This window comes from Mirounga angustirostris, unplaced genomic scaffold, assembly GCF_029215605.1.
Source record: "Mirounga angustirostris isolate CCGP_5_RB_7025 unplaced genomic scaffold, mMirAng1.0.hap1 SCAF_10, whole genome shotgun sequence".
NCBI lineage: Eukaryota > Metazoa > Chordata > Mammalia > Carnivora > Phocidae > Mirounga > Mirounga angustirostris.
Window position 1 is genome coordinate 71,391,562 of NW_026991718.1, and position 18,910 is coordinate 71,410,471.

The following is an 18,910-nucleotide window of genomic DNA, read 5'->3' on the forward strand; positions in this document are numbered from 1 at the left end:
GTATCAACCAGAGATATCAAATACCAGTTGTATGTTTAGGTCTGGACTTCAAGGCAGAGGTTGGATATGGAGACATAAATTTGGGCACCACCAGCATGTAGATCGAATTTAATGCCATGAGCTTGGATGAAATCACCTTGAGAGAATGAGGATATGAAAGAGAACAAAGAGGAAGAAAGAAAGAAAAGAAAAGCATTCCAGACAGAGAGGAAGACATGAGAGGACAAGAAGGTAAAGACAGAAATGAGTTTGGCAGGCGCCTGGGTGGCTCAGTTGGTTAAGCAGTTGCCTTCGGCTCAGGTCATGATCCCAGGGTCCTGGGATCAAGTCCCGCATCAGGCTCTCTGCTCCTTGGGAGCCTGCTTCTCCCTCTGCCTCTCTCTCTGTCTCTCATGAATAAATAAATAAAATCTTTAAAAAAAAAAAAAAGAAATGAGTTTGGTTAAGCTAGAACAGGAGTTGACAAAATTTTCTGTGAAGAGCTGGATAAATATTTTAGACTTTGTGGATCATACTGTCTCTCGTAGCAACAACTCTGCTGTCACAGCATGAGAGCGACCATGTACAATACCTAAATGAATTGAGAGTGGCTGTGTTCAAATGAAGATTTATTTATGGACAGTGGAAGTTGAATTTAACATAATTTTCACATGTCACAAAGTATTAGTCATCTTTTGGTTCTTTTCACTCACTTAAATATGTAAAAACCATCCTTAGCTCACAAACCATACAAAAACAGGCAGCAAGCCAGATTTAGTCCACAAGCTATAGTTTGCCAACTTCTGAGCTTGAAGAATATAGAGCGCAATTAGGGAGCAGTGGAAAATAAAATTGCAGAAGTAGTCAGAGTTTACGTCATGGATTAGAAATATTAGGTATAAAGTGACTGGTACATGGTATGCACTCAATAAATAGTAGATATCATGATTGATTTGATGTGTCATAGAAAGGGAACTAGCAGGCAACTTTAAGGAAGTGAGATTCATAGTCAAAACTGAGACCTACAATCACAAGATTTAGCAATAGCTAAACCAAGAGAAGGAAGAGGATGAATGAGGCCTTCGCTGAAATAAGATTGAGGGCAACTGGAGGGGCCCCAAAGGCACCAGCAAGACATTCTTGGTGATCGTTACTAGAAATGCGCACATGGATGACAAGATGTAATGATGCTTTAATTTTACGAAACACATGTGGAAACACATTGTCATTGCAGGCATGATTCATTTGCAGTCCATGAATTAAGATCTTAAATCGTTAATACAAAAGATGCTTCAGAGCAAATGAACTATATTTTTGTGATAGAGGAGCTTCTTTTATTATATGCAAGCTTATCAAACCAGAGATAAACATGGTGTACCAATGTTCGTGTTTAAAGTGCTCCCATTCTGCTCAGAATCACCAGATAGAATGTAGGCTGAGTAGTAAAATGGACTACCAGTCCTCCCCTCTAAACCACATCCCTACAAGCAGAGGTTTTCTTGTTCTGCTGCTTCCTAGTTGGGTGAACTTAGCCCAAACACTTACCTTTATTGGGCCTCGCCTTTCTCTTCTGTAAAAATGGAACTAATAATATATTTACTCATTTGAAAGCTGGAGAACAAATTTTTCACCTTTTTTTTTTCCCGTTAATTTGCATCACTATTAAAATTGTGAAGCATTTTTTTGTCTTTCTAGAATTATTATTATATTTTAAACTTCCAAACTTTTTGCCACCACAAAATTTCAGCTCTCAGCTTGCCATAAAAATAACCTGAACAGGGGTGCCTGGGTGGCTGAGTCCGTTCAGCTTCCGACTCTTGGTTTTGGCTCTGGTCGTGATATCCAGGGTCCTGATGTCCCGTTCATGATGTCTGGGTCAGGAGATGGAGCCCTGCATCCAGCTCCGCACCCAGAGGGGGTCTGCTTCCTCTCTCCCTCGCCCTCTGCCCCTCCCCCTGAAATAAATAAATAAATCTTTTTAAAGAAATAACCGGAACACACAGAAATGTATTAATATCATGGAACAGACATTTTTCTTCCTCGGTACACGAAACAAAACTTCACAGCCCACCAACAATGTACAATTGAGATTCTTGAGGATGTGCTTCAGGAACTGTTTGCTGAATACTTAAAAATAAAAATCAGTGTTCCATTTTTAAAGCACAGCTGGGCTGTGACTTCTCTGCTGTTTTTGCTTTATGGTCCCTTCTGATTCTTAGCTGTAATTAATTTACTGGAAAGATTTTACAGGACCGAATTAACAATGCAAACATGCCACTGTACAAGAAAAGTCTGTGCTGTTATTCTTCACGTCTCTATATTTTACAAAGCCATCACTATTTCTCCAAGAGGCTATCAGATACAGATCAAATTGTATCACATGGCAACAATAAAGCTCCTTTAACTACAATCACAAAACATTCCCAAGGATCATCTTATGGCCTACTAATGAAGTTTCAGGACTATTGGACAAAATAAAAATTCCAGTCTGACAAGGGACTGTCCCTTAGAAATTGTCTAGAAAGGAACTAGAGCTATGATAAATTAACATATGGTGGTGGAGCATTTCCTGGCTGTGGCTTCAGTTCTCATATTTCTGTCTTGCTCTTCACAGTATTATTGTTGTGATGGGGGAAAGGTGCCTGTTAATGATTTCTGTGCCTGTTGTTTTGCCCACATTCTCCAGAAAGCTCTTTCAAGACCGTTCTTTGGAATCAGGCTTTACGTGCACACTCCAAGTGAAAGTTGGGCATTTGCCAGTGAATTCAATGTCAGGGTCAACTGTCAGGGTCCAGGAACCCTTCTGTGAAAGGCAGTTTGGTGTAGAAGAAAGAGCACCGGACTAGAGTTGTGGGTCCTAATTCCGATCCCGCCACTTACTAGTATTGTGTCCCTTGACCAAATGAGCTCTCATTTCATTGTCTGTAAAATGAGAAGAATAATAACTGCCCTGCCTATCTCTCAGAGTTGTGAGGAACAAATAAAATACTGGCATGTAAAAGTCTTTTAAACAGTGCTAAGTAAATGTCAAGTCTTTTTTTAATTGTGGTAAAACATACATATAAATTTTACCATTTTAACCATTTTAGGTGTCCAGTTGAGTGGCCTTAAGTACATTCCCATTGTTGTCCAGTCATCACCGCCATTCATTTCCAGAACTTTTTCATCCTCCCCAACTGAAACACTACCCAGTAACACGAAGTCCCTATTCCTCCCTCTCCCCAGCCCTTGGCAACCACCACTCTAACCTTCTGCCTCTGTGAATCTGACTACCCTCAGGACCTTGTGTAAGTGGATCACACAATATTTGTCCTGTTTGTGACTGGCTTATTTCACTTAGTAAAACATTTTCAAGGTGGGCGCCTGGGTGGCTCAGTTGGTTGAGCAACTGCCTTCGGCTCAGGTCATGATCCTGGAGTCCCTGGATCGAGTCCCGCATCGGGCTCCCTGCTCGGCGAGGAGCCTGCTTCTCCCTCTGACACTCCCCCCTCTCATGTACTCGCTCTCTCTCATTCTCTCTCTCTCAAATAAATAAATAAAATCTTTAAAAAAAAAAAACATTTTCAAGGTTCATCCGTGTTGTAACATACATCAAAATTTCCTTTCTGTTTAAGACTGAATAATATTCCGTTCTCTATATAAGCTATATTTCATTTGTCTGTTCATTACTGGACAGTTGGGTTGTTTACCCACTTTGGCTATTGTGAATAATGCTGCTATGAACATTAGTGTACAAGTATCTGTTTGAGTCCCCACTTTCAATTCTTTTGGTGACACACCACATAGTGGAATTCCTGGATCATATGGTAATTCCTTGTTTAATTTTTTGAGGAACTGCCCTACTGTTTTCTACAAAGGCTGCACCATTTTACATTTCTGCCCATAGTACACAAGGGTTCCACTTTCTCCCACATCCTCACCAACACTTGTTGTATATATAATTATACATATTATATATATTATATTATATACATATGCCATCATAATGGTTATGAAGTAGTATCTCACTATGGTTTTGATTTCCATTTCCCTAATAATTCATGATGTTGAGCATCTTTTCATGAGCTATTGGCCATTTGTTAATCTTCTTTGGAGAAATAATCTATTCAAGTCCTTTGCCCATTTTTTAATTGGGTTGTTTGGTTTTGTTGTTGTAGAGTTCTAAGTGTTCTTTATATATTCTGGATGTTAACACCTTGCCAGATATATGGCTTGCAAATATTTTCTCCCATTTCATGAATTGCCAAATATTTTTACTCTCATTTACCTACCAGATCCTATAAAAAACATGCTCAGTCCTTCACCATGGAACTTTAGGAACACTCTCCCAAACAGAGTTTCTTGATGTAGACATGATACCATAGTTTAAAAAACAGATGAGAAATTTTCACTGGGGGGCACCTGGGTGGCTCAGTAGGTTGGGCATCTGCCTTCAGCTCAGGTCATGATCTCAGGGTCCAGGAATCAAGTCCCGCATCAGGCTCTCTGCTCCGTGGGAGTCTGCTTCTCCCACTGTGCTCACTCTCTCTCTCTTTCTCTCTCAAATAACTAAATAGAAATCTTTTTTTTTTAAGATTTTTTATTTATTTATTTGAGAGAGAGAGAATGAGAGCACATGAGGGGGGGTAGGGTCAGAGGGAGAAGCAGACTCCCCGCTGAGCAGGGAGCCCGATGCGGGACTCGATCCAGGGACTCCAGGATCATGACCTGAGCCGAAGGCAGTCGCTTAACCAACTGAGCCACCCAGGCACCCACTAAATAGAAATCTTAAAAAAAAAAAAAAGAAAGAAAGAAATTTTCATTGGCAAAGTTTTCTCTTCTGATTTAAGTAGTAAGAAAAAGATGTCAAACTTCCCCTACTCACAACCTATCTCAGTAAGATATTTAATGTGGTAGCAAGTTGGAAAGTGATTTTCTTTACCTGCTTATACAATAATTAGGTACATTAACAGATTTGACAACGAAAAGCTAAAGTTATATATGCCTGAGAGGAGAAAATAGAGACACTTTAAAAAATAACATTTTCTGTTTGTGCCTTGCCATTCACCATTCACAAAGGAAAAACGAACAAGCCATATCCTAGCAGAGAATAATCACCCTCTTCACAGGCAAACTGTTAAATTGCTTAGGTGGAAATAACATTCAAAAAAAAAAAAAAAATACTGAGTACCTGCCAGTCTTTCATTCAGTCGTTTATTTTATGAACTTGATATTTGGCTCTGTGTTAGGCACTGGAGAACAGAAATGAACGGACACAGTTCCTGCCTTCAAGGAGCTCTCACTGCGGGTTGGGGTGGGCTGGGGAGGGGAATGACCAAGTAAACAGATCATTACAATACAATATGATAAGTACTGGAGAGCTCTGAGGAGTGTTTCCATTGTGGATAATTCACAGCTGACTTCTGTGCAGAACATCTCAAGAGTATCAAGTCTATTGCTAACACATAGGGGCTTATGAAATCCATTACGAATATAAAACCTTATGAAATGTTAATTACTGCTATTACATTCTTGGTATTCTTTTAGTACTAATAGGTAGGGTGTAGAAACCACAGAGCATTTTGTGTCTAAAAATTTTTTTAATTTGTTTTCTTCATCAAAATAATGCCTTTTTCTTATAGAGAGTGCAAGCAATACAAAACTCACCAGTTAACCATCGTTAGCAGTTCACTATGTTCTAGTTCATCTAAAATAGCATCCTAAATTCAAAAGTGCTAAAAAGTGGCAAGAACAAAAGGATTTTAGTAAGTACTTGAAGTCTTGGGTCTATATGAGCAGAAGGCAGAGGCACCAAGGCAATCCCGAGCAAACTGTACAGGAGAATTCGCAAGGAATGGGGTTTGCATGATTAAAAGAGGATTCTATTCATTTACATACTAATGTTTTATACTTTCAGGTGCTGTATATTACTCTAAAAATGTATATTGCATTCCCCAAATCCCTGGCTCTTAGAAGATGCTGCTAAAGTTTATGTTTCCAGAGTTGTACTTGGGACCTTATGAATAGGTTAAGGAATATGATCATCACCGTTCAGAAGATTTATTCTGTATTATTCAAGTGAACTTTTGCCTGGAAGGAGATAAATCTCCAGCTTCTGAAACATTGGTCAATAAGTATATATTGGTCCCACATGGACGGATATGAAAGAGCATGTGATTTTTTTTTTCATGCCTTGTCCCATATTTATTTTCTTTTCTAAAATCCAAAGGGTGTTAGGGAATGAAAAATGTAGAGATGCAACCTGTCCAACTGTCAGGTCTCTTTGTTTTAGAAACATTAAGGAGACGGCACGATGTAACATAGCATAAGAAGAAAACTTGTGTATGAGACCTAGGTTCTACTCTTAGCTCTACCACTAATTAGATGTGTAATTTTAGATAAATCACTTAACCTCTCTAGACCTCTGTTTCTCATCTCTAATTACTCTATCTAGTTCATAGGTTATTGTGATGATCAAAAGAAATCATAAATGTGGAAGCACTTCAAATAATGTAATGCATGCATATTATAAGGTATCATTAATACATACATTTATCATTGGTCTGCAATACCACTCTGAGACTCAGGCAAGAGGAGCCCTGCCCTGAGCCCTGTACTTCACAAACACAAACACATTCAACTCTATTAAATATCTCTCAGCGTGTTCCTAGTATGGCCTCAACTCTGACAATAGCAACAATATTTTTTGGAGTGATTTAAAGATTATATACAGTACTCTCTGGATCTGACCCAAATGGGATCATCTTGATCAAACACATATCAAATTTGACCTCCCAGACATTCTGGTTAACAATGGAGACGCCATTTAAATGCTCTTAGAGAAGTAAGATTTAATTTAGACAAGATGTGAGCTGCACTAGGATAGTTAAGTAAAACGACAGAAGATCCTCAAATAAATAAGGAATTGTGGTCTATGGTGGAAAATATTTTTTATTTTGTGCTAATGAAAGTTATTTGGTATGGACGATTGCTTGCCAGTAATGATGTTAGTAGAAACTTATATAAGACATAGATCTAAGCTTGCCTATTTCACTTTTTATTTTTTATTTTTTTTAAAGATTTTATTTATTTATTTGACAGAGAGAGAGAGACAGTGAGAGAGGGAACACAAGCAGGGGGAGTGGGAGAGGGAGAAGCAGGCTTCCCACCAAGCAGGGAGCCCAATGCAGGCCTCGATCCCAGGACCCTGGGATCATGACCTGCGCCCAAGGTAGACGCTTAACGAATGAGCCACCCAGGTGCCCCTATTTCACTTTTTTTTTTTTTTAAGATTTTATTTATTTATTTGACAGAGAGAGACACAGCGAGAGAGGGAACACAGGCAGGGGGAGTGGGAGAGGGAGAAGCAGGCTTCCCGCGGAGCAGGGAGCCTGATGCGGGGCTTGATTCCAAGGACCCTGGGACCATGACCTGAGCCAAAGGCAGACGCTTAACGACTGAGCCACCTACGTGCCCCCCATTTCACTTTTTAAATAATTTAAAATACTTTTTAAATTTTTAGAGAAAATGATTTTTCTAAATAGAAATATGCTAAATGTGACTAGTACAACAAAAATGATAGTCCAATAAAATGACAGAAAATTGGAAGAGGAAATAAAAATGTTTGAATAATTATTAATTATTTGTATACAACTACATAACTATATATTATATATCTATATCTAGAGAGATACATGCTATTTTCTATTATAGGTATATGTAATATTTATATGTCATATGTATATTCCATTATAGGTAGAGGTATGGCCCCCTATGAAGAGAGATTTGAACAAATTGAACCACATATTTTTCTTTTTGCTTTGCTTTATATCTCAGCATGGAAAAAGTTGAAAGAAGATATAACACTGTATGGATATAGATATTGCTTATAGGTTGGTGGGAAAAAGTATAGATGATAGAATTTTTATGATAAAATTAAAATTTTGTGGTGTTTTCTATGATAATAGTCATTAGAGCAACCCCATTAAAATGTTTGAACATGATATGTAAAATTTGTGTTTCACTTCCAAATATAAGTATTGATTTAGAAATTTTATTGACAATTTTAGTTGCTACTGCCTCAGCAGAACTAAATTTCTCCAATTCTATCAAAGCAAAATTTTTAAAAAGATTTTATTTATTTATTTGACAGAGAGAAAGAGCACAAGCAGGGGAAGCGGCAGACAGAGGGAGAGGGAGAAGCAGGCTCCCCACTGAGCAGGGAGCCCGATGTGGGGCTCGATCCCAGGACTCTGGGATCATGACCCGAGCCGAAGGCAGATGCTTAACTGACTGAGCCACCGAGGCGCCCCTCAAAACAAATTTTTAAAACATCTAATATTAAGGAATTACTTTCTTCATATGAAAATAGTATTAAGGTTAATTTTTTAAGAGGTCCTTTCTTCTAGAGATGCATATTGATATATTATGTATAAAATGACAGGATATCTAGGATTTGCTTCAAAATAATTGGATATAGAGAGTTGGGGAGTATGGATGAGGCAAGACTGACTAAGAGTGAATAATTATTGAGGCTGGATGACAGGTACAGTGGAGTTCTTTATACTCTGTATCTACATTTGTAAATGTTTATTTGTAAATGTTTTTAAATTTCCATAATAAAAAGTTAAACAAAAAGCTAAAAAGTACATTGATTTAGGAAAAGTTTTGTTATTGGTGTCAACAGAACTCAAACTATGTGGATTATAACATTATAATTAGGGTTTTCCTGGAAAAAAACAAAATAAATATGTGGTAATTTATGACTTATGTACATCTTTATCTCATTACTCATCCAAACATCACAAGCCCATCAACACCCAAATGTATAATAATAATTAAGTCCAGTCTTTTTTGCTGTTTAACTGACTTTCAGTCATAAAAACCATTGCTTTATACATTAAAACTTTTTTGTCATAATAAAGGTATATTTGTCAGGGAAGGTGGATAGAACACCTTTATTTAATGGTTTTTTTACCTTAATTTACAACTTAATGAGTTGGACCTATCGTATATAGCCCTCTCCTTGCACTCTTGTACTGCAAATGTTAGGGGCAAGCATGCTCTCAGAATTTCCATTTTATTCTTTATTTTAACAACTAAGATGGTTTGGCAGGGAATACCTAGAAAAAAATTTTTTTAACTTATAATTGTCTTCCTCTATATATTTTAGGAAAATATTGTGTATTTTTGCTCAGTATCGTAAATGGGGCTCAGATATCTCTGAATATTCGACCCAAGGCAGGAGCCATGTGTGTTCATGGTTATGTTGACAGTCTGCCCCCTCCACAGACCAGCGACCAAATAGTCATTGCCTCCTTAGCAAGGATAGATGAGATCAAGTTACAGTCATTTCAGGGAAGACCTTAGGGGTAGTTTGAGATAACTGGTCATCCATATGGAAAAGTTCTGGAGAGTTCTGTTCATAACCCTAGCCTCTTATTCGATACTAATGGCTTTAGGATGATTTGTACAGAAGGAAAGTTTATGATCCCTATCTTTTATATGATACAGACATTTAGCTTCACGTTTTCTTAGCTTCCAATTCCCAAATGAGGCAATGTAAAGGGGTGAGGAGGGTTAAGATAATTATCTGGACAACAATTAGTCCAGGCGACCAACTAACTAGTTTGTTTTGTCTAAACTATTCATATATTCCTGCTCTAAAGTCCTTTTCCTGCTTGAATTAGATGGGTGATAGTACCAGCCTCCACATACCACAATACCGGGCTCAAAAAAAACTTACCTCCTGTGAAGTATGTTCATACTACAGCTCTCCAATTCGAAGACACTTTTGATTGTAGAAGTGACCAAAAATGTAGTAACCAGTTTTTTAGGAGATAAAAGAAAAAGAATGTGAAATTAATTCTAATCTTATAAACACCAAAATGTGTGTGTTGGGCAGGGGGGAGTATGTCTTAGAATTGAGAAAACACTAAAATGTGATTTTTTGAAGTGTACTTTAAAATAAGAAAGTTATTATAACTCTAATGGGACGCCTTGGAGAGTGATGGGAGTCAGAGAAAGGTATACATGTGGGTCACTGGGGTGCCTGGGTGGCTCCGTCGTTGAGCGTCTGCCTTCGGCTCAGGTCATGATCTCAGGGTCCTGGGATCGAGCCCCGCATCGGGCTCCCTGCTCGGCGGGAAGCCTGCTTCTCCCTCTCCCACTCCCCCTGCTTGTGTTCCCTCTCTCGCTGTGTCTCTCTCTGTCAAATAAATAAATAAAAATCTTAAAAAAAATAATTAAAAAAATAAAAAATACATGTGGGTCATTATGTAGGAACAGCATGGTCTGGACCTCTGCTCTGGTCAGAAAGGCATGAGAGCATGAGGACCTGGCAGGAAGAACACCAAGAGTAGGGAGAAGGGGGCTTGAAAGCAGTCATGGGTCATGCAGGAATGCTGCCTAAGGCACATTACATTACATTAGGAAACTTGCCTGTGGCTGGCTGTGCCTCCAAATAATCCTAAACAACCAGAAACCAACAAGAAGTTGTCAAGGTGAGCCCTCAGTTCTATAACTTCTTCCCTCAGGTTCTTGTCAAAACCTAACCACCAGGCAAAGCACGAGACCTACCGGCTAGCCTGCTTGAGAAACAGGGCTGAGTGGTCTACCTCCCGGAACATTAAAAATTATATTTAATCTCATTTTAGTGTAATGCTAAAATACTTTTAATTCTGTATGCTAAGAAATGCAAAATGTTTTGAGACTAAATACCAGAGGGTATAGTCATTAGGTGTTACTGCGTTTACCCAATAATTGGCTCCTTTCCTATAATGGATGAATCTCTGTTTCAAAATGGAAAAATAAATTAAACAGTCAACAAATTCCTTACATAAAGGTCATATGAGCTCTCTGTAACCAGAATGAGGTATTTCAGTAAGTTTACTGAGTACCTGGTATTTTGTTCAGGTGGCTTGCTTCACTCTGTAAATGCCAATAACCAGTGTTTAGAAGTCTGAACTATTATAATGGTCACTTTCATGTAATAATCACATCCTTATTCTCTGGGGGAAAAAAAAAACAACATAAAAATTGTGAACACTGGGTACCTGGGTGGCTCAGATGGTTAAGCGTCTGCCTTCGGCTCAGGTCATGATCCCAGGGTCCTGGGATCGAGTCCCGCATCGGGCTTCCTGCTCAGCGGGGAGCCTGCTTCTCCCTCTGCCTCTCTCTCTGTGTCTCTTATGAATAAATAAATAAAATCTTTAAAAAATAATTGTGAACACTATGTGACTAAACAGGAAAAATAAATACCTTTTAACAGTTTGGGAGTGGGAACAGTGTTTGAAGATAGAAAACAGAAAAGGAAAAGAGATATTCTGGATTTTCTTGAAAATTTTGATTCTGCCTTCACCACTTTCAAACTCCTGCGAAAAATCTCTGTGGCTCCATATTCCTCATTCCCAACTTCTATCTAGGTAGAGAGAACACTTTGGTTTTTATGCGTCCTATTTTTTAAGTCCTGGGTAAGAAGCTATCAGATGGCAACTGAAGGTATTGCCTCTTTCATTCATTAAACTCCTACTATGTGCCAGCCATTGTGCGGGACATCATGGAACCCAAGATGACTAAGATAAAGTCCCTACTCTTCAGAAGCCTTAACGTGGGGTGGGGAGAGTCGTCAGGGGTTGGGACCAGACAAGAAAACAAATCATTAAGCCACTGGCTATTGATTACAGGGAGGGAGTACCAAACAGGATTACCTGCATCAGCCTGTGGAGTGTGTCTTGGGGGCGGGAGGTGGGGCAGCGGTGGTGCACTGGAAGACCTGACTGGGAAGAAAAGACACAGTGTAAAGTCTTAACCAATGAGTAGAAATTAGCCAGATGAAATGCAGCAAAAGGATGCTGAAGAGCCTTCTTGGCAGAAGGGACAGAAATAAAATTGGCGGAGATCAGTGGGTCATTAGATGGGGGCTGGTTCAAAAAGAGAGGAATCTCAGAGACGGGCAGGTGGTGGCTGCTAAAGCACACGCAGCACGGTAAAAATGGGGTTTTAATTAGATTTTTCTTCTGTCAACTCTGCTTTGGGGAACACCCCTTTTGTCCTGACCCAGGTCATGGCTTCTAACCTGGCACCAGTGAAGAATAGGCCAGTAACTAATCTCACCCTTTGGGGTTGGCACTTCGGCAAGTTACCATCTCTCTAGCTTCCTCCTTGCTCTCCATCTCTGACATTCATTCCCGATAAACCTCTTTATTCAATGCATTTTGCTGCTTGTTTGGCTGGTGTTCCAGATGCCTAATAGCCAGTTACATTAAACTTACCTTTATACTTATTGATCTTTCTTCGCTAGAAAGAATACACTTACTCAAATAAGATCTTAGGTTTTTTTGGTTTTTTTTTTTAATGATTTTCAAAGAAATAGCCAAGAGCCAAGGGCTAAGGGCCAAGAAAGCCAATAATAATGATAATAGCTACAAAAATGGGCTTTTGTTGGTTGTCTCCTTAGTGTCTCAGCTCTGCCTTCTCTCCCCCACAGTCTCTTGATTGTCATTTGAGGAATCCACCTCTCCCTATGCAGCCCCTGTGCTTTCGGGGAAGCTGACCTGCTGCCTGGTTGGTTTAAACCAACCATCACATTCCATCATCCCATGCACAACTTTTGGTTCCCAGGGCAGGCATGTGATTTAAGTAAGAGAGTATCAGGATACTTGCTAGGCTGCTGGGACCAAGTCATTCTCCCTAGATGTGGATGAGGGAACCTGTATTTTTTTGGAGCTATTGGTGGGCCACCTTGTGATCACGAGTTGCTGGTTTCAGGATAAAGTTGGCAATGCAAGAGGCAGAGTGGAAAGATGGAAAGAAACTGAACTCTTAGTGACTAAAGACGTAAACAATCCTTAGTGAAATAAACTAATCGGCAAAAGCCTACCCTACCTCTGGACTTTTCGGTTTCACGAACATTCCCGTGTTTAAACCAGTTTGAGGTGTGCTTTTTTGGTACTTGCAACATAAAATATTCTATGCCATACAGTTACTATATGTTGAGAGCCTACTATGTGCCGGGCATTGCACTGTGTGTGCTATGGGCTAATTTTTACAACCATATTTCTTCTTCTTTTTTTTTTAACAATTGTGGTAAAGTACACATAACATAAAATTTCCCATTTTAAACTTTTTTAAGTGTAGAATTCAGTGACACAATGTGTAACCATTACCTCTCTCTACTTTCAATCATAATAATATTTTGAGGTGGGTATTAATATCCTCATTATACCAAAAAGGAAATTGATCCTCAGAGAGGTGCATTACCCAAATCCGACCACAGTTAGTGGTACAGTCAGGATGGAAACCCAAGGCTGTGTGACTGCAAAGCCTAGGTTTTTTCTACTTCATTATAGCGCCAGATTAAATTATCAAGCAAGGAAACAGGAAGTCTTGGTCAAATTATCAGCCCGGGGTCCAGATTAGGATCTTGGGAGGTGCAGATCCAACAAACAGGATACACAGTGAGGTGATCAGAATCCAAATCATCAAAGGCTGGACACTAGAGGTGGAAATCAAGGGAACAGAGAAAAGTGTTTAGGTTCAAGAAGTAAGGTTGAAAGGGGTCTCATCAGTGGACAGTTTAAGAATATCTGATTGTATTTGCTCACCCAACCCTAGTTTGTAGGTGAAAAAATCTTGCCCTGCCCACTTATTTCCCAAAGGATTTTGACCTGAAGACTAATAACAAACTATATTCTAAAACAAAAAATACCCTCAATTCTATGTTAAGCATTCATTAAACTAAGTCACATAATAAAGTTGATCTATATCAAAAGGGAGACACATCCTGTCGTGGGGCCTGGTCCTTTAAATGAGGTCTATAATGACTGGAGAGCTCTATTACCTTCTTGTTAGGATAAGATGGATTCCAAGTAGTGTTTCCTTAAAAAAAAAAAAAAATTACAAGCTTATATGCTAAAAGCTATCCACCTTTGATGAGTATCTCTTAATTGTTTACTTTTTAACTAAGGGTTTTTAACTAGGGTCATTAGAACTCAAGGGTGTTTAATCTGTTGATCTGTTTGTTTTCAAAAGTCTGACTCCTTTCATTTGTGATCTTAGGTAAGTAGTAGCTTGGAGGGTTTTACTTATACAAAAAGATCAGTTCCTTAATTTTCAATTTCCGTAAGTGTAAATTTTTGCAGTGTCAGAGGTTCTCTTGAAGTGGGGGAGGGGAAGTTATGAGAATGGATTGGGTAAGACTCCCCACTGTTTCATGCCCCAAAACCTGGACCTCCACACCAAGGCCCCTTCTCCAGTTGCGTAGTGAACAAAAATACTAACATTTTCTCAACAATTATTTTATATATAAATTTAAGTGCCGACCTTAATGATTCACTGCATACTGAACAGAAATATGACAGGGGCAGGAGCTTCATAAAGCCAAGGTCATTTTACATGGTTGACTCGTGACTGAGGCTTATTACCTTTCTCCCTCTAAAGCAGCGTTTAGGGAGTGAACCTCCATCATATGTGTGGGCAGTCTGTTTGGCAATACAGTGTTTTGGAAAGTAAAACAGAAAACTGATTTAAAAAAAAAAAGTTTGTGTGTGATTTTAATAGACTTTATTTCTTTAGAGCAGTTTTAGGTTCACAGGAAAATTGAGCAGAAAGTAGGGTAATTCCCATATACCCCCTGCCATACACATGCATAACCTCCCCCAGGTTTTTGACCTGAAGTGTACCACCCCCAGCGTGGTGGTACATTTGTTAAAATTGATGAACCTATAATGAATGACATGTTATAATCACCCAAAGTCCACAGTTTACATTAGGGTTCACTCTTGGTGTACATTCTACAGGTTTAGACAAATTGATAATGACATGAATCCACCATTATAGTATCACCCAGAGTTTTATTGTCCAAAAAACCCTCTGTGCTCTGCCTGTCACACCCGACCTCCTCCCTAACCCCTGGCAACCATTGATCAGCACGGTCTCCGTAGTTTTGCCATTTCCTGAATGCCATATAGTTGGACTCATATAATATGTAGCCTTTCCAGATTGGCTTCTTTCACTTAGTAATATGCATTTCTGGTTCCTTTATGTCTTTTCATGGCTTGATAGCTCATTTCTCTTTAGTGCTGAATAATATTCCATTGTCTTGATGTACCACAGTTCATTTATCCATTCACCTACTGAAAGACATTTGGTTGCTTCCAAGTTTTGGCCATTATGAATGAAGCTATTATAAACATCTGTGTGCAGGTTTTTCTGTAGACATAAGTTTTCAACTCCTTTGGGTAAATATCAACAAGTGTGATTACTGCATCTTATGGTAAGAGTACGTTTTGTTTGTTCGTTTGTTTTTTAAAGATTTTATTTATTTATTTGTCAGAAAGAGAGAGCACAAGCAGGGGGAGGGGCAGGCAGAGGGAGAAGCAGGCTCCTTGCCGAGCAAGGAGCCCGACACAGGACTAGATCCCAGAACCCTGGGATCATGACCTGAGCCAAAGGCAGACGCTTAACCAACTGAGCCACCCAGGGGTCCCAAGAGTATGTTTCATTTTGTAAAAAAACCACCAAACTGTGGGGGGCCTGCTTCTCCCTCCGACCCTCCCCCCTCTCATGCTCTCTCTCTCTCCTTCTCTCAAATAAATAAATAAAATCTTAAAAAAAAAAAAGAAAAGAAAAGAAAAGAAACCACCAAACTGTTTTCTGAAGTCACTGCACCATTTTGCCCTCCCACCAGCATAAGAGTTCCTGTTGTTCCTCACCTCACCAGCATTTGGTGTGGTCAGCTTCCAGGATTTGGGCTGTTCTAATAGGTGTGGAGTGAGTCTCCTTATCTTTTCAATTTTTACCCATCACTCCTTGCAGTAGCACGTCTTTTCTAAAGGACCCATGGAATCTGAGGGCTGTGTAGTAGGTGGCACAAACAAAGCAACATTAGATAAATGATAGAGTGAAAGGCTTAGATCCGAAAGGCTCAGAGAGTCATACGGGGGCCCTGGGGAAAGGAGTCATCTGGCACCCTTTCAAACCAATATTGTTTAAATAGCTGAGGGCAGAGAGAAATTCATTTTCTATTAATATAAAATGTATAGCTCTTTATGGTTAAAGTAAAGAATTTATTACATGCATTGAATATAACAATATTTCCACTTATTCGGAATTGTCTTTCATTTCACATTTTTCATTTATAACTTGAACAGCAATAGTTACTCACCAAGCATAGAGGTAAATTATAACTACAAAATCTTGCTCAAAATATATTTACACGGTCTTGTGTTTTTTTCCAGTTTCTGTGTCACAAAAACAGTTCTAACTTTTCTGAAGTTCTTGTTCTTTTCATTTTTCTTTTGGGAATTTCTGAACTAGGCAACATCTTGCAAGATACATTTCATGGCTTTAAGATGTAGAAAATAACCATCTGTCCCCCAAAACAGTGTTAAAAATTGGGGGTAGAATTCCAAATTCAAATGCTAGCAGCCCCACCTCTTCTACTGATCAACCTACTCGAGGGAACATGCACACCTGTGTCCATGCCCCAGTAAGAACCCCAGGGTCATTTTCTGGGTCAGCAGGCAAATGCCCAAACTTAAAGCTTGGATCAAGGCTGGCATAGGCCAGGAGGTCTAAGTGAGGCCTCTTGCTTTTCCAACCCCAAATCTAAATCCTGTGACCCCCTCAAGTATGCCAGAAGAAAGAAGAGTGGGAGTGAGGATAAGAACAAGACTTTGAGAGAGAGGTGTGAATAGCTGAGCACAAGTCCACCTACCTGACCAGGTGCCAGGATGACGTTGGCCTGCCAGACCCATGGAGTTGAGAACAGGAAGGGGAGAGGGGGACAATGAGGCCTCCTTACCAGAGATAGCCCATCCCTACCTCCCCACCCTCACTCCCCTGGAGACAATAGGTGCAAAGCAGCCTACTCCTCCTCCGGGTAGGAAATAAAAAAGCAGCACTAGGGCTCATAAGAAAGGAAAGTGTCTTTTTTTTTTTTTTAAGATTTTATTTATTTATTTGAGAGAGAGAGACAGAGAGAGAGCATGAGAGGGGGGAGGGTCAGAGGGAGAAGCAGACTCCCTGCCGAGCAGGGAGCCCGATGCGGGACTCGATCCAGGGACTCCAGGATCACGACCCGAGCCGAAGGCAGTCGCTTAACCAAATGAGCCACTCAGGCGCCCGGAAAGTGTCTTTCAATGTCATGATCCTTCCCTCTAGTGTCCCCAGAGTCTCTGACCAGACAAATCACTTCTTCCATGTGGGGAGGCTCTAACAAGAGGGTAAATAGAGGCAAAGGTTGGAGTGGAAGTTTCCTCCTTTGAGAGCTCTGGCAGAAAAGCTGAACAACCCCCGCCCCCCCAACACCACCTCATTGTTTATTTTCTCTTTAACAACTGGGCTTAATAAGCAAATGTTTGTTCAGCCAAGGTTGTCCAACTAAGAGAGATCAGCAGCTTCCTTGGTCATTACCACTGCTCCTCGCTATAACTTCCTGGGACTGAGATGCACAGGTAAACTGGTCCCCCTAAGAGTTTCTGTAATGGGTCATAACAGATCATTAATCAATTTAACTTCAAGGCCACACTGCACCCTCGGCACACTCGGCCAAATATTCACTCCCTACTGCATTTCCCATTTGAAGTCATACATAGTCACACTGTCCGAAACTGGTCAACAGAGAAGATTACTTTCAAAAGTCCAAATAAAACAACACAGAATGATTAAAAATGGAGTGATGACAACAACAGGAAGAGAGAAATTCAAGTCCAAAATGAATTCCTCTTTCTACCGTAAATTGAACTCCAAAGACTTTAAAAAGTCCAGTTACTCTTCTCCCTGGTTTTCTGAGCCTCTCAGTCCCTGTCAGAAGATTCTCCTTCAAGTGCCTTGGGGCTTGGGTTCCTTCCGCAGCCACTGTACCCTGAGCCTTCTTCCTGAAGGGGTAGCACCTTCAGAAGGCAGTAACCCACCCAAATCTCTCGAGTCCTACAAATGTAGAAGCAAATGTGACTTTTGCAGTGAGAGCAGTTTGCAAAGAAGATGATGTTCCTAGGACCCCGTGAACAGACAGCCCCTCGTTGCTGTTGCCCATCAGAGACTGCAGCAGACTGTTACCTGGGGGAAGGGGAATAATGCAGGGGAAACAAAGGCTGAAGAGAGAACAGCTTTTTGGTTTCCACCTTGCAGGGATGCCTGTTAGAACATCTCAGTTTTCCAACTGCTACATGTGAATTTAAATTCAGTTGCGATAAACTTCCAAACAAGAGGTTAATTCTGACATAGAACGTAGTTGCTTTTAATGACATAGTTGACTTCCTATACAACACCTTCCTCCTTTTCCTCAAAAAAACCTCCTTTTTTTCCTACGGACCCTCCATCCAACTGAGCACATGTGAAGCTATCGGGGCAAGTTTGATTGGTCTAAGACTAATCTTCATCCTTGCCAGAGATTCTTTCAAGAAGAGACATAGAGTCCAATTAGGTGCCAAGAGACATGAGGAGGTTTTCAGTGGCAGCATCTCTAATGTCTGGATCACACCCAAATCTTCCTCTTTCTCTTCTAATGTTTTGAACACTTCTATTTCCATTTCCTTTTTGAGTCTGGTGTTCCTAGCCTGAAAGACATGTCAAACGGAGGAGACTGGTCTCTATCAAGTGACATAGCTTCCTTCCCCATGTGTGAACACAGCACCCCACATTCATAATAGGTGACCTTGTAGTCCATGCTTATAGGCTTGCAGCTGGTCTTCTTTGCATTTGTCCACTCCAGGCCCAAGACTCTTTAAACTTTATGACCCAGTTGCTCTATGACCCACTGTTTCCTGCTCTAGAACTCTTTAGGTCTATTAACTTTGCTAGCAAGATCCGCTTTCCTGAAACGTATCTTAGCTGGCTTATCACTCTCCACAGATTCCTGAATCTGAAGTTTCTACTGATGCTTCCCAAAGTGATCATCTCAGGATCACAGAGGGGTCTAATATGTCCTCTGACCTATGCTCCTCCCCTA

General features: G+C 40.0%; 1 long non-coding RNA gene across 1 annotated transcript; it reads right to left on the reverse strand.

Moving 5' to 3' along the window:
* Positions 1 to 663: 663 nt before the first annotated feature.
* On the reverse strand, positions 664 to 13,531 carry LOC123851331 (uncharacterized). Its single transcript, XR_010405703.1, has 6 exons — positions 13,219 to 13,531; positions 11,667 to 11,735; positions 11,013 to 11,144; positions 9,704 to 9,748; positions 5,150 to 5,277; positions 664 to 1,934 (listed from the first exon to the last, which is right to left on the reverse strand). It is a non-coding gene; the product is annotated as an uncharacterized LOC123851331 (long non-coding RNA).
* Between the last annotated feature and the right edge of the window lie 5,379 nt (positions 13,532 to 18,910).